At 37.5% G+C, this 13,653-nt stretch overlaps 1 non-coding gene and 1 pseudogene across 1 annotated transcript; both read left to right on the forward strand.

The window, feature by feature from the left end:
* The first annotated feature begins 778 nt into the window (after positions 1–778).
* Positions 779–887, forward strand: LOC131315431 (small nucleolar RNA R71). Its single transcript, XR_009196757.1, has one exon. It is a non-coding gene; the product is annotated as a small nucleolar RNA R71 (small nucleolar RNA).
* Positions 888–3,830: 2,943 nt separating this feature from the next.
* On the forward strand, positions 3,831–4,802 carry LOC131312954 (putative germin-like protein 2-1; annotated as a pseudogene).
* Positions 4,803–13,653: the final 8,851 nt, after the last annotated feature.

Consider the following 13,653-nt stretch of genomic DNA (forward strand, 5'->3'; position numbering starts at 1 on the left):
ATACTTAATTTGCCAAAATTCATTTAATAGTTGGGATACTTGCTCCTTCTTATGATGTCGTCATACTCTGTCTCCTTTTAAGAATAATATGATATGATAAATAAACTTAATAAACGTTCGGTTAGCAAAGTATAGTGTACTTTGTTATAATTTCTTAATCTTTTTTTTTCTCCTAGTACTTCTGTCTTTATCTTCCTTGTATAGAATTATTGAATTCATAGCAAATCTAAAGGTGAGACTATGACTGAGGATGGCGAAATTTGACTATACTACTAGCGTTGCCAATTTATGCTGTATTTGGATGAATTTTTGAGAATTTTTTTATGAGAATAATGATTGTAAATATAGGTAATGGGTGGAGAGAGATAGAGAGAGAAATGAGAAAAAATGATTGAAAGTAGGAGTAATGAGTGGAGAGTAATGATTGAAAGTAGGAGTAATAAGTATTTTTTAAGTTAAATTTTTTTTTCCAAAAAGGGAAACGAACAAGGCATTAATTATTATAATGTGAGTTCCAATTTTGAAAATATAGGGTAATACGGAGTAAATTTTTTTTTTTTTGTAAATGACTATTTGGCAATGTAAATTGTGTAAGGCGCGCTAATTGGAGGGATTCGAGCAATCCCAGTTTTGAGTTTTTTCACATAACTCCTCAAAATAGTTCCACACCGCATCAAGGGTTTTAGCCATGACTCCACTCACACACATGTTATCCATAAGAAGTTGGGTGCTCGGAAAGCATCTCTTTAGCAAATACTCGACTCTTTGAAAAACCGATAAGCCATGATGTGGGATGGAGTTAAGTAAATCCTTGTACTTCTCCCAATATTGATAAAAAGATTCCCCCTCTCTCTTTGTTTAAAAGTTTGAATTTGATTCATGAGTTCCTTTGTGTGATGTGGGGGAAAAAATTTCTTGTAGAAAGCCTTTGATAAATCCGCCCAATTTGTCAAGTATTGCGGCCTCATGTTATTCAACCAAATCTTAGCTTTGTCTTTCACAGAAAAATGGGAAGAGCTTTAGCTTTGTGGGCTTAAGCTGAGCGGGCGTGGACACTATTGTGGATACCAACTCCTCGAATGTCTGCATATGAGTGTACGGGCATTCTTTGTCTTTGTCAAAAAAAGAGGGTATCATGTTAATGTGATGCATTTTAACGGTGAAAGTATTTGCCTCGGTTGGGGCCGGGAGGACTATAGTGGGCCGCGGAGTAGTACGGGCCGGATTCAGATAGTCGCTCATAATCCTTTCGGGCACAACCGGCGACATCTCGCCTTCACCGTTTCCAGTCATTCTTTCTCGAGGAGGGGTTCTTACAGAAAAAAGAGTTCTTTGGGGTGATGGTGTCCTAGCTCGAACCCGATGAGGAGTTTTGGGTCGAGGAGGAAAAAATGATCTATGAAGCCTTTTAGAACTCGGGCTCCGAAAGGCACCACGATGACCACCACGCATACACTTCACACCCTTTCTCGAGAAACAATGGTAAACAAGAATAAAGTAAACAAACAAGAGGGGCTATGCCGCCACCCCCTAACAACAGCTTCAAGGGGCTATATCGCCGCCTCGATAAGAAAAGACAATAAAAGAAAAGGTGATTTGTAGTTACTCTAGCTTCGTTACACCTCACGTTTGAGAAACTCAAGTTAGAGGTATCTGCTAGATTAAGTACAAATCACGCAAAGTAAAAATTAACGAGATACTTACAATGGGTTGGCGAACCTCCAAAATAAGCTATAAAAGAAAGCGCTCCCCGGCAACGGCGCCAAAAATGCTTGCGACCTTAATATATATTGTAATAAGAATACCCCAAGCGTAGGGTTAGGTCGGTTCAAAGCATAATAATACCCGAAAGTCGGGGGTCAAATCCACAGGGAGCGCATCCATAACTTGTTTTAGAGATTAGCTTGTGTTGAGATTTAGCGTTAGGATCGCCAATCAAACTTCATCGTTGAGACGGCCAACTGAAGGATTTAGTTAACTAGCTACTTAACCTAACTATGACTTTTCAACTGGAGATTAAACTAAAGGCTAGGTTTAGGGATAATTAACACCCATAATGTAAGGAGAAACTCGATTCTTCTCTTCTTAACAACGGTGTTAAACATGACTAGGGCTCTTTTGGTTCATTTTGACAAACACAAAGAGGGACATAGCTCCAAGCATCAAATGTGGCAAATAGCTTAGCCATGCCTACATTTGATCAAAAAGATTAACACCTCTAAGTTTTGGTACATAAAACTAGTCCTAAGCCATGTTTAAGCTAGAAAACCGGATTTTACAAGAGAAGAACAAGCTACATTCTTGGTTACAAGTATTGTGGTCCCATACATATTGCAATAATTCTAGTGACACACCCATTTTCACACTCAAACACACACACACACTCACATGAGTGGTGGGCCCCATACACACTGGAGTGTGTAGTGTGTGTGGGACCCACCACTCATGTGAGTGGTGGGTGTGTGTTTGGGTGTGAAAATGGGTGTGGTACTAGCACCACTCTACATATTGTGCCACGTATTATTATTAATAAACAAACAAAGATTAAAGAAAAACAAAGCAGGTTCGGTACGGTTCAGTACACTCGATATATGAAAGTGTCTGAAAAAAAAAATGAATGGATGGTACTGTGAATCTGAACCATCCAATTTTATTTTTCGGGCACTTTTCATGGACCGAGTATATTGGATCCTAACACTTTTGAAAACAAAGACGCACACTCACAACTATGATGGGTCCCACAACCAAATGCACAGGGACATGCTATATATAGTTATATCAAGTGACAGAATATTTTTATTCGCAAGAGGGAAAAATTGCATTGACGTTGCTTGTTTATGAGTAATATATTGTAAAACATGCAGAAATAGGCTTAGGTGTAGCATCAATATCATTTTTTGCATTAAATTAAATATGAACGTTAGCACGCACAATATATCAACAGATGTCACCTTATCATTATCCGGCACAAAAGACAATGCGAGCATCTTAACGACAACACTAGTTTAGTAAACAGTTACATAATGTCAAACGTTTATTCTAACATATCCGTTTAAATAGTCAAAGCATTATATTGATACATTTTTTCACAATTAATGATTTTATAGAATTATTATTATTACTGGGCTCCATTTACTTTATCCAAATTCATTTAAGTGTTTCAACATTAATTGCTCATTCTCATTGCCATCGTGTCTTTGGTATTTTTAGTTTTGTAATCCAGCTTTAAAGATTAATATATAAGTTCCTTTTTTCTAACAAAACACCAAATTCATTAAGACAATAAGCACTACTGCTAAAGGAACCAAAATAATTAAGCTTAATAACTTCATCGATTAACGAAATAAATAGCAATATGATGTAATTTGTTAGTAATATGTTTGTCCTAGACTCCTAGTAGTTCTTTTTGCTTTTTTAATACTACAAACTTCAGTCTTTTTGTTATTTTACAAATTTGTTTCTATTGAACTTGAAGCTAAAATACCATAAATGTTTTTACATTTCTGTAATGGTATGTTTTGATTTTTTTGGTACCTTATGAATACGGTACACGAGTTCACTTTGGGTCTCATATACTCAACACAGACCCTATCAACACGGTTGTTAGGAAGAACTAGTAATGATTAATAAAAAATCGTTAGGGGACTAGGTCTTAGGAATGTCATGATGACTAGGATGGCTAAACTCGTACCTCTCCCCCATTTCATCCATCTATAAAAGCAGTCCAAAGTGATGCATATAATTTCACAACTCAAATCTTTCTTCTCCTAAATAGGTTCTACTTCCTCAGCTGATCTCTTAATATCTTTTCAATTTGTACTCCATCCCCAATGGCTTCTCATGTTCTTTTGCTAGGGCTCTTGGCTATAAGTTGTTCCATTGCCTTTACATCTGCTGAAAGCCCTCTTTCAAGACTTCTGTGTTGCAGATCTTACGAGCACCGGTACCATAATCTCTGCACTCTGATCAATTTCCAAATTTTCTTTTGCTGCCAAGAATTTGAATCACAATGTTTGTACTTTGTAATTATAGTCTTATAGAATTTGACATAATCTAACATATTTTTTTTGTTCAATATGGCAGTTGTAGTGAATGGCTTTGTTTGCATAGACCCGAGTCTCGTAGATGCAAACAATTTCTTATTCAGCGGGTTGCAAATAAAAGGGAACACAACGAATGCACTTGGATCAGCGGTTTCACTAGTAACAGTTTCGCAATTGCCCGGACTTAATACACTTGGCATCGCCATGGCCCGTATTGACTATGCACGGGGGGGCGTCATCCCTCCCCATACACATCCACGAGCCACTGAAATCTTTACTGTTATCAAAGGCACTATCGATGTCGGGTTTGTCACCTCGGCAAATATTCTCCTAACTAAGGTACTTAATGAGGGCGATGTGTACGTGTTTCCCCAGGGTCTAGTGCACTATCAGCGTAATGTTGGCCATGGTCATGCAGTTGCTATCGTAGGCTTAAGTAGCGAAAATCCCGGTCTGATTGTCATTCCTAATAATTTGTTTGGGTCGAAACCAGCAATCCCTACTGATGTTCTCGAAAAGTCATTCCAAGTGAGTAAGACTGTAGTTGAGGGTATCGAGTCTAAGCTCTGAGGAATGATGTGAAACTACTTGAAGAATTAGGTACGATATCAAAGCCAAGTGTTGATGAACAAACGTCTTGTTTAAGTTTCCTTTTCAGCATTTCAAGTTGTAATTTAGTATGAAAAAAAAATGTTATTCGTTGGTTGTATACCAAATATTAATAAAATTGTACGTTACATGCTTTTGTTATTTTGAATATATACTTTTGTAGTGATCGATGCTGGCTTGACAAGCTCTAGAAATATCAGTTAATTCAATTCTTAGTTACTTCACGAGAGAAATGGCTTGAACTTTCTCTTGAATTAATTGCATCTCCTTTTTTATTTTATTTTTCTGAAAAAATGCAGAATCTCCCCAAATTAAGTACTCACAGGAACATTAGTAACGCAAATAGTATATGTGGGTGTTACAAAAAATTATTTTTGCTGATTTTGAGATTCTAGCTTTTCAAAATCAGTTTGGAGTGTTTACCAATAGATTCTTGAATTTTACAGATTTTGAAAACCTAGAAAAGGATCGAAATTCTAAAAATCCCAAAGTTGGGTTTGGAGCTTTTCAGATAAGATTTTAGATTTTAAGTTTCATTCAAGCTGATTTTCAATTTTTTGAAGTAAACAGTAGAAGTTTTTAAACATTTTTATCTGATTCTACTAACATCTAAAATCAAAATCTGCAGTAGAATGTCCGGTCTGCAAACCGAGATCGAACTTAGAGACCATATTTTTGAACAAATAATTTTTTTTTCAAGATTAAAATAACTCGTTGATATCTAGTTTTTTGCGGAAAAAGAGTTTGAAAGGTTTAGAAAGGAGAGTATCAATACCAAAAAAGTACACATGTTCTAAGATTAATCACACATAATATCCTAGAAAATGCATATTGTCATTATAAGTTAATCATCGTCAATATATATATACAATAACTAAGCTCAGTTTTTGAATCTTATATATATACATAAATCTAACGGTCTAGAATAGTCCCTTGAATCCACTGGCGGAGATCCTAAGGCTGGCCATTTTTTGGAAGATCCAAATCGATCAATCCCCCCCTCTCTCATGTTTCTCATAGTAATCCCTATAGGTAAGTGTTGATTGTGAACTTGAGATCATCATATCAACTAGGTTTGCTTACAATTATGATTTTTTTAATAGGGAGAAAATATTAAAAATATTGCAACGATCAGGTCTTAGATGATAGATTCATAAAGGGTGAAGCTTATTGGAAATTGACGGTGGCGGTGTGGAAGTTTATGCATTTTCAAGCTCGATAAGATCATTTCGAACCCTAGTCAACCTCTTTCAAGTTCAAAATCGAATGGAGCAAATCAAACTGCGGTGGACTAGCATTCCACATTGAAAAAGTTTCTCCGATTGTTGACCCACTATCTCCGAGAGTTTCAACTTGTCGGTTATGTGGTTTTGGAAAAAGGGAAGATCAAAAAATTCATAGAATATTGTCAAAATTTTGTCATGATGGAAAATTTGGCATAATAGTTTGTGCTTGTGACCTTAATGTGTGTTGCAATAAGAATACCCTAAGCATAGGGCTAGGTCGGTTGAAAGCATAATAATAACCGAAAGTCCGGGGTCGAATCCACAGGGAGCGCATCCATAACTTGTTTCAGAGATTAGCTTGTGTAGAGATTTTAGCGTTAGGACCGCCAACCAAACTTTGGCGTTGAGACGGCCAACTGAAAGATTTAGTTAACTGGCTACTTATCCTGTTAGAAAAATATTACCATAGTGCGAAAGCGGGTGGTTCGGGTTACCTTACAAACTTTAACCGAATCGGACCTTGGTTTGGATGAATTACGAACTCTTGATCACGTACCAAATCAGCGACAAATTCCTGCGATGGAGTGATACTACGAGGATCGAGTATCACCCTCTATTCCACGGTGCAAAAAGCTCGGATTGCTCTTTAATGGTAGCGAGAGAGAACTATTAAAGACAAAGAGTTTCCCAGAACTCTATTCTTTTGTATATCTCTTGTGTATCATATTGTATATCTCTCTATGAACATCCTGCAGGAAATAAATAGAGAGAGAGCATTCTAGATGTTTTAGAAGTCTTCTAATCCTAAGAGATTAGAATTACTTCAACTTCTCCTATCTTTTTTCCAAGATGAGATAGGACTTTCTAATATTTGGGTCACCGAGTCATGCCCACATGGGCGACCCGATTTGATCCCGGACCGGCCCCAAATTCCAACATCTCCCACTCGTCCATGCATGGGCATGACAAGTTGTATCAATCTCTCTTCCATCTACCCAACTAAGAAGCAAACTCATACGCGCTAATGAATCGTGCGATCGCTGGAGCACCTGCAAGTGGGGGCTCTACACTAGAAACTCTTTAAGAGCTAGCATAGAGACATCAACTCATAAGAGTGTCTCATGTACCCTGAATCCATTTAGTTACACCAGACCAAGCATCTTTAATCCTTCCAAAAAGCATGCTTGACCACCCAACATCATGCACTCTATATTCACACCCGATCCGCGTCCCAATAGAGCGACCTAAGTTGTCAACAGTGAATATATTGCAAGGGTGTATCACTAAATGATCCTCTTTTCGCCCTCATGTCACTTCATTTTAACCTTGCTGCTTTCCCAGACATGCTCCATGGGACCCTGACATTTCGTGGTCTTAGGTAGTCAAGCTAGAGTAGCAACACAAAATCTCTACTACATGACGTAGTCAAAAATCAAAGAGCACATTTAATATATATGTAGTCACTTTATCTAAATGACTGCTTAGACTCACACAGTGAGGAAACAAGGATCCATTCACTCACCTCTAAAATAAATGATCGCCAAGCACATGTAGTATGAATACATGCTACAATGGAGTTACTTTTCCAAAAAGCGACGTCATACTCCCAAACACTATACAGACTTTAGTCTACTCGCTACCTAGCGCCCAACCCGAGTTCTCAGATAGCTTGCCTTCATGGGGCTATACGAGTCCTCACATCTGGCTAACAAAAACAGGCAAATCTCAAGATCAGGGGAACTATCCGAAATTGGTCTTTTGCTAATAGACCTTATCTTGGTTCCAACCAAGGCAACATATGGTGGGCATAACTGATTCTTCTTATCAGACTATATCACAGGTCCAACCTGTATATCTTACTACCCATCCGTCTCATCTTCGCTTGTTATCTCAAGCGCCGAAGGCGATTGCTCATGTGAGTGAGCCAATCTAGCCTGCTCACATTAATTTTTAAATTCTGTATGTGTTGTTCAATAAACAATTATCCAAATTGCAGCAATAATAAACTAATATTAAGTGCACAAATGGCATAAATATCCCATAAATCTGAAAGAAGTGATTAATGAAATTAATAAATAAAACACATCTATCATCATCTACGCAGTCCTAAAGTCTTATCATGAGTCTCAAAAGTCCTCTTAGCAATGGACTTAGACAAAGGGCATACAACTATGCGACTCGTAGTTATGTGTTTTATAATCATTTCCTTTTGCGCAACAATATCTTTGACCCGACTAGGCATAGATACATACTCTGGAAGCAAAGCATATAATCAGCAGTCCCTTAGAGATATGTTAATATCCTCTTGACTGCTTGTCAACAATCACGACCAAGATTGGACCAATAACTACTTATAAGCTGCCAATGGTACTTGAATAGGGCACGTGGGCCGTCAGTTCCAATTCTTTAGGAGTTTTAGGTTCCATGTTAAGCCCCTAAGTCTTGCCTTTAACAATAGAAGTGTCTATGAGTTTGCAGCTTTGTCTCCGAAATCATTCTAAAAACATTCTTCAAGAAAGAATCTTCCTAGAAAGATCCCTCAAGATCTCAACTCTGAGCACATAGCTTGCTTTGCCCATTCCTTCATCTCATAAGTGAAGGATAACCACAACTGTGTGGCGACTATCATCTCCTAGTCATTCCAGCCAACTAAAATGCCATCAATATTGAATGACAATATCAAGAAACTATTTTTGGACCGTTTCATATGCACGCAAATAACCTTCATTGATCATCGTAAACCCAAATGGCTCGATGAAATCTCAGGTACCACTGCCTAGATGCGTGTTTTAGGCCATTGATGGAGCGTTAGAGCTTGCAAACTCTGTGCTCCTAGCCTATTGCCTTAACGTCCACCCAAAATAGTTCCAAGGTTAGAATAATGCGGCTGGGGTCTAACCCTTCGCTACTAGACGAGTCTTATTGCTCAGTATGGGACCATCTGCTTCGCGTTTGATCTTAACAACCCATTTGTTCCCAATGATATTGCACCCAAGCGAAAGATCAACCAAGTCCCAGACAAGGTTTATCTTTATAAACTCCATTTCATCTTACATTGCAGCTATCCATTCCTTACTAGCAGGCGATAAAGGAGTTTCTCCCACTGTTTTGGGCTCTTCTTAATCTTCAAGAGCAATCATGACAAACTCCCCCTCAATCTCAAACGGATGACGAGAGATTATTCAATGTTTGCTTCTATGCCTAAGAGGATCTTGAGAATCCATAACCATTAAATCTAATCTGTTATTAAGCAAGTCGCTCCCACTATCCCAAGGAGGTAGGAGAATTTCTTCCCCATTCTCAACTGAACAATTTGGTGCGCCTCTCGTTGAACAAATGCCCTTATGGTTTTCTAAATGATTTTCAAATTGCTTTTCTTGTTTGGCAATGGTCACAAATGGGCAGGTTGACTTAACAAATCCCCTTCTTGCCCAATGTGACCTAATCTCCAATGCCATTTAAAAGAATCAACATCAACAGAAGATGTAACAAAGCAAATAGAATCACTAGCAATATTATTAAAATAAAAATTCATAACATCTAGAATTATCGAACCATTCAAAACTATAATAAATTGTACCCAAATCAATCCTCACTTAGCTACTCTCAAACAAAATTAAAAATCTAGACCCATCATGTTAGTGACTAATAACAAGTTTCGTCAAATTCTTGGAGCATAAAGTACTTCATGTAAAAACAAAGTGCGCCCATGTCACATGTCCAGCTTGCCAACGCCCAGCACTAACACACTAGACTTGTTTCCCATGAAAATTCTTTAGCCTCCAACTGGAACTCATCGATACTCCACAAACCTATCTTGTTTCCTCGTTAATTGGTTGGTTGCTCCTGAGTCTACAACCCACGAATGAGGAGAATGAGCAACTAAACCTTGACATGTTCCAAAACGGTCAACACGAGAAACAAAAAATATGGTGTTCCTTCTTAGGTTTTGTGCACTCACGAGCAAAATGTCACAACTTGTCACAGTAAAAGCACGCCTTTCTGGCCTTGTTTTTGTCACCACTCTTCTTCTTGCCTCTATTGCGCTTAAAAGAACTAGCGCCAATAGGGTTAAGGCCTATAGCAGCTCCTTTCTTAAGGGCGCGTTTAGCCTTCCTTCGCTGGTACCCAGACCTGCGAGGGACAGTCTCAACTATGATGTATGAACCATTTGGCTCAACCGCCTCTTGGCGCTTAGCCTTCATGTCCTCTAATTTATGTTCATCATCACATTTTAAATTTGAGACCATCTTAGTCAAGAAGTCAATATCATATTTATGTTTGATAGCTTCCCACAACTTATGAGCAATCTCATAGTACTCAAACTCACATATCAAATCATTGTGCATGCTGCGTACCATAGTAAGTCGTGCACACTGATCTTTCTTGTACCATTTTTCAAAGGCCTCAAGATCACGAAGATACTGTGGTGAGTCACTATGTTTTGGCTCAACCATCTCATGGTCGAGGGTCTCCAAGACCTCTAGCTCATTGAGGAGAAATTGGATCTTATAGCGCCAAACATTATAACTGTCGCTTTTCAATTTCTCAACCTGGGTCAAATCGGCTACAACTTTCTTAGCTTCCATTTTAACTCTATCAAAGAAATGCGCATGGGATTATTAATAACAACACAACACAGAATTATTTTGCAGCAAGAATCTAAATTAGAAAATAATAATACCATACATGCCGCAAGATCGAAAACTCGCAAAGCTTATAATCACCTCCTGCGCCTCTAAGTATTTTATTATTACAATTTAATTTAATTCATGCTCAAAATTTTAGTTTTTGAAAAAAATATTTTCTCTACCGAACAACCTCCCACTAAATATGGCATATCACAAGCATGAAACAAATTTATTATAGTGCATAACACTATTTATGCATTAAAAAGTATTTTTCATGCTACCAAAATGAATAATTTAAACATTGAACAATGCCAAAAATTATCCAAACATGCCACATACAACATGTAAAACCGTCCAAAATATTAAAAATGCCGTTTTCAATATTTTGTACATTTCCAGTTTCTCACATGCAATTATTGTCAATTTTCAGAATTTATTCTAATTCTCCAAGAATAAATAACAAGTAGAAAATGCTAAATAATATCAACATGTACTGAAAAAATACACAACCTACACCACTGAATAGGTACTGAATCCCGGAGGTTGAATCCAAAAATTTATAATTTTTCAGATTTTTATTCTAATTTTCCCAAATTATCAACGGATAGAAAATATAGAATAAAAAATCAGCGTACACTGAAAAATCACACCAACCACTTCTATAAATTGGTTCTGATTCCAGGAGGTTAAATCCAAAAACTTATAATTTTTCAGATTTTTATTCTAATTTTCCTGAATAAAAAATAAATAGAAAATACAGAATAAAAAACCATGTTCACTGGAATATTACACCTTGTACCCCAAACAATGGGCAACAGTAGCAGAATATGCCACCAAAAATATGGTTCCCAACAAAGGAGGCACGCATCCCCACTCTCTCATAAACCGAGTCAAAAATTTTATTTTTCTTGTATTTAAAATTCTGAAAAATAATTTAATTTCAGAAAAATAAAATAAATACACAGAAACGTAGGAAATTCAATTTCGCGTTCCGTGGTACTCTCAATTTTTCCATATGACAGCGGTACAGTGAGGGGTGAATCTCACTCTCTCTTGGTTGAGAGTGAGGGTGTGCATAATCTGCACTTCATTCCCAAGTTAGGGTTTTTCACAAAAAACAACCAAAACTCGGGTTAGTCATAACTTTTGATCCGTAACTCCAAATTAAGCTTATAATATACCGTTGCAAAGCTAGAAATAAGAGCTACACAATGATACAAGTCCCGCATGTTAAATCAAAACACAAAAAAAAACACTGTCCAGTCAAAGTTTCGGAAAAAACAACTAGAGTTTGATTTTTCTCACAAACGGTCAATCCAATAACCACGAAACTTTCCAGATATGATCTAAATGTTATGGACTATGTTCTGTAAAATTTTGAAGCAATTCCGAGAACTTTTGAAAAATCATGTTAATCCAGCATACACGAAAATCATTCAATATGTACACCTAAAGCATGATACATATGGCTATTCAAGTACTAAAGAGCACGAAAACATCCAACTAAGGCTCTGATACCCATGTTAGAAAAATATAACCATAGTGTGGAAGCGGGTGGTTCGGGTTATCTTACGAACTTTAACCGATCCAGACCTTGGTTTGGATGGATTACGAACTCTTGATCACGCACCAAATCAGCGACAATTCCTGCGATGGAGTGATACTACGAGGATCGAGTATCACCCTCTATTCCACGGTGCAAAAAGTTCGGATTGCTCTTTAATGGTAGAGAGAGAGAACTATTGAAGAGAGAGAGTTTCCCAAAATTCTATTCTTTTGTATATCTCTTGTGTATCATATTGTCTATCTCTCTATGAACATCCTGCAGGAAATAAATATAGAGAGAGCATTCTAGATGTTTTAGAAGTCTTCTAATCCTAAGAGATTAGAATTACTTCAACTTCTTCTATCTTTTTTCCAAGATGAGATAGGACTCTTTAATATTTAGGTCACCGAGTCATGCCCACATGGGTGACCTGATTTGGTCCCGGACCGGCTCCAAATTCCAACATAACCTAACTACGACTTTTTAATTGGAGATCAAACTAAAGGCTAGGTTTAGGGATAATTAACACCTATAATATAAGGATAAACTCGATTCTTCTCTTCTTAACAACGGTGTTAAACATGACTAGGGCTCTTTTGGTTCATTTTGACAAACACAAAGAGGGACATAGCTCCAAGCATCAAATGTGGCAAATAGCTTAGCCATTGCCTTCATTTGATCAAAAAGATTAACATCTCTAAGTTTTGGTACATAAAACTAGTCCTAAGCCATGTTTAAGCTAGAAAATGGGATTTTACAAGAGAAGAACAAGCTACATCCTTGGTTACGAGATGTTAACTATCCCACAACCTAACCTTACTACACTACTCACTCATTTTACAAGAGAAGAACAACCTAACCTTACAGCTTTTTTCCGTACCGGTACATTGCTGGCAGATTTCTTTTGAATTGTTTTCTTCCCTCCAACGGTCCCTTTGGCGTCCCGAACACTCTTCGACACTTCTTTAAACACTCCTTGGGACTTGCTGGTGGGGTGCACATGGTCTTGACTCTTTGGATGATCCCGGGTTGATTCCTTGGCGTTCAAAACGCCTTATTTCCACCTTTAACCTGTAAGGGCCAAAAACACCAACTCCGCGGAATATCATCTAATTAAGGTAAATTATGCACGAAAGAGGGACAAAATTGGTATCGATAAGCCCATTTATATACACTATCGAGGCTTATCACACCCCCCAACTTGGACTTTGCTAGTCCCTAGCAAACTTAACCAACAGTAAACGACTAATACTATGCAATCTTCCCTCGAAACAAGATACGAAACTATGCTCAACTTAGGATACGGCAAGAGTCCACAATCAACACTCCTTCGAACTCAATCACATGCAACCCACGTACGTGCATATAATGAACTAAGGTGAACAAATCATGCCAATGGCCAAACAACACACATCCACCTTGAATTTCAATTCCAAGACTCAAAAGAATATACTCTGATATGAACTTGCATAGAGTAAAAAATTAGAACATCCCATGATAAGCGCTAGCAAGAATCGCAATAGCAGGAAACAAAAAGCTATGCATGTTAATCAAAAGAGCGCTAAGCAAAAAGAGTTAAGTAATTATTCACAACAAAC

Source organism: Rhododendron vialii, chromosome 13a (assembly GCF_030253575.1).
Source record: "Rhododendron vialii isolate Sample 1 chromosome 13a, ASM3025357v1".
Lineage (NCBI taxonomy): Eukaryota > Viridiplantae > Streptophyta > Magnoliopsida > Ericales > Ericaceae > Rhododendron > Rhododendron vialii.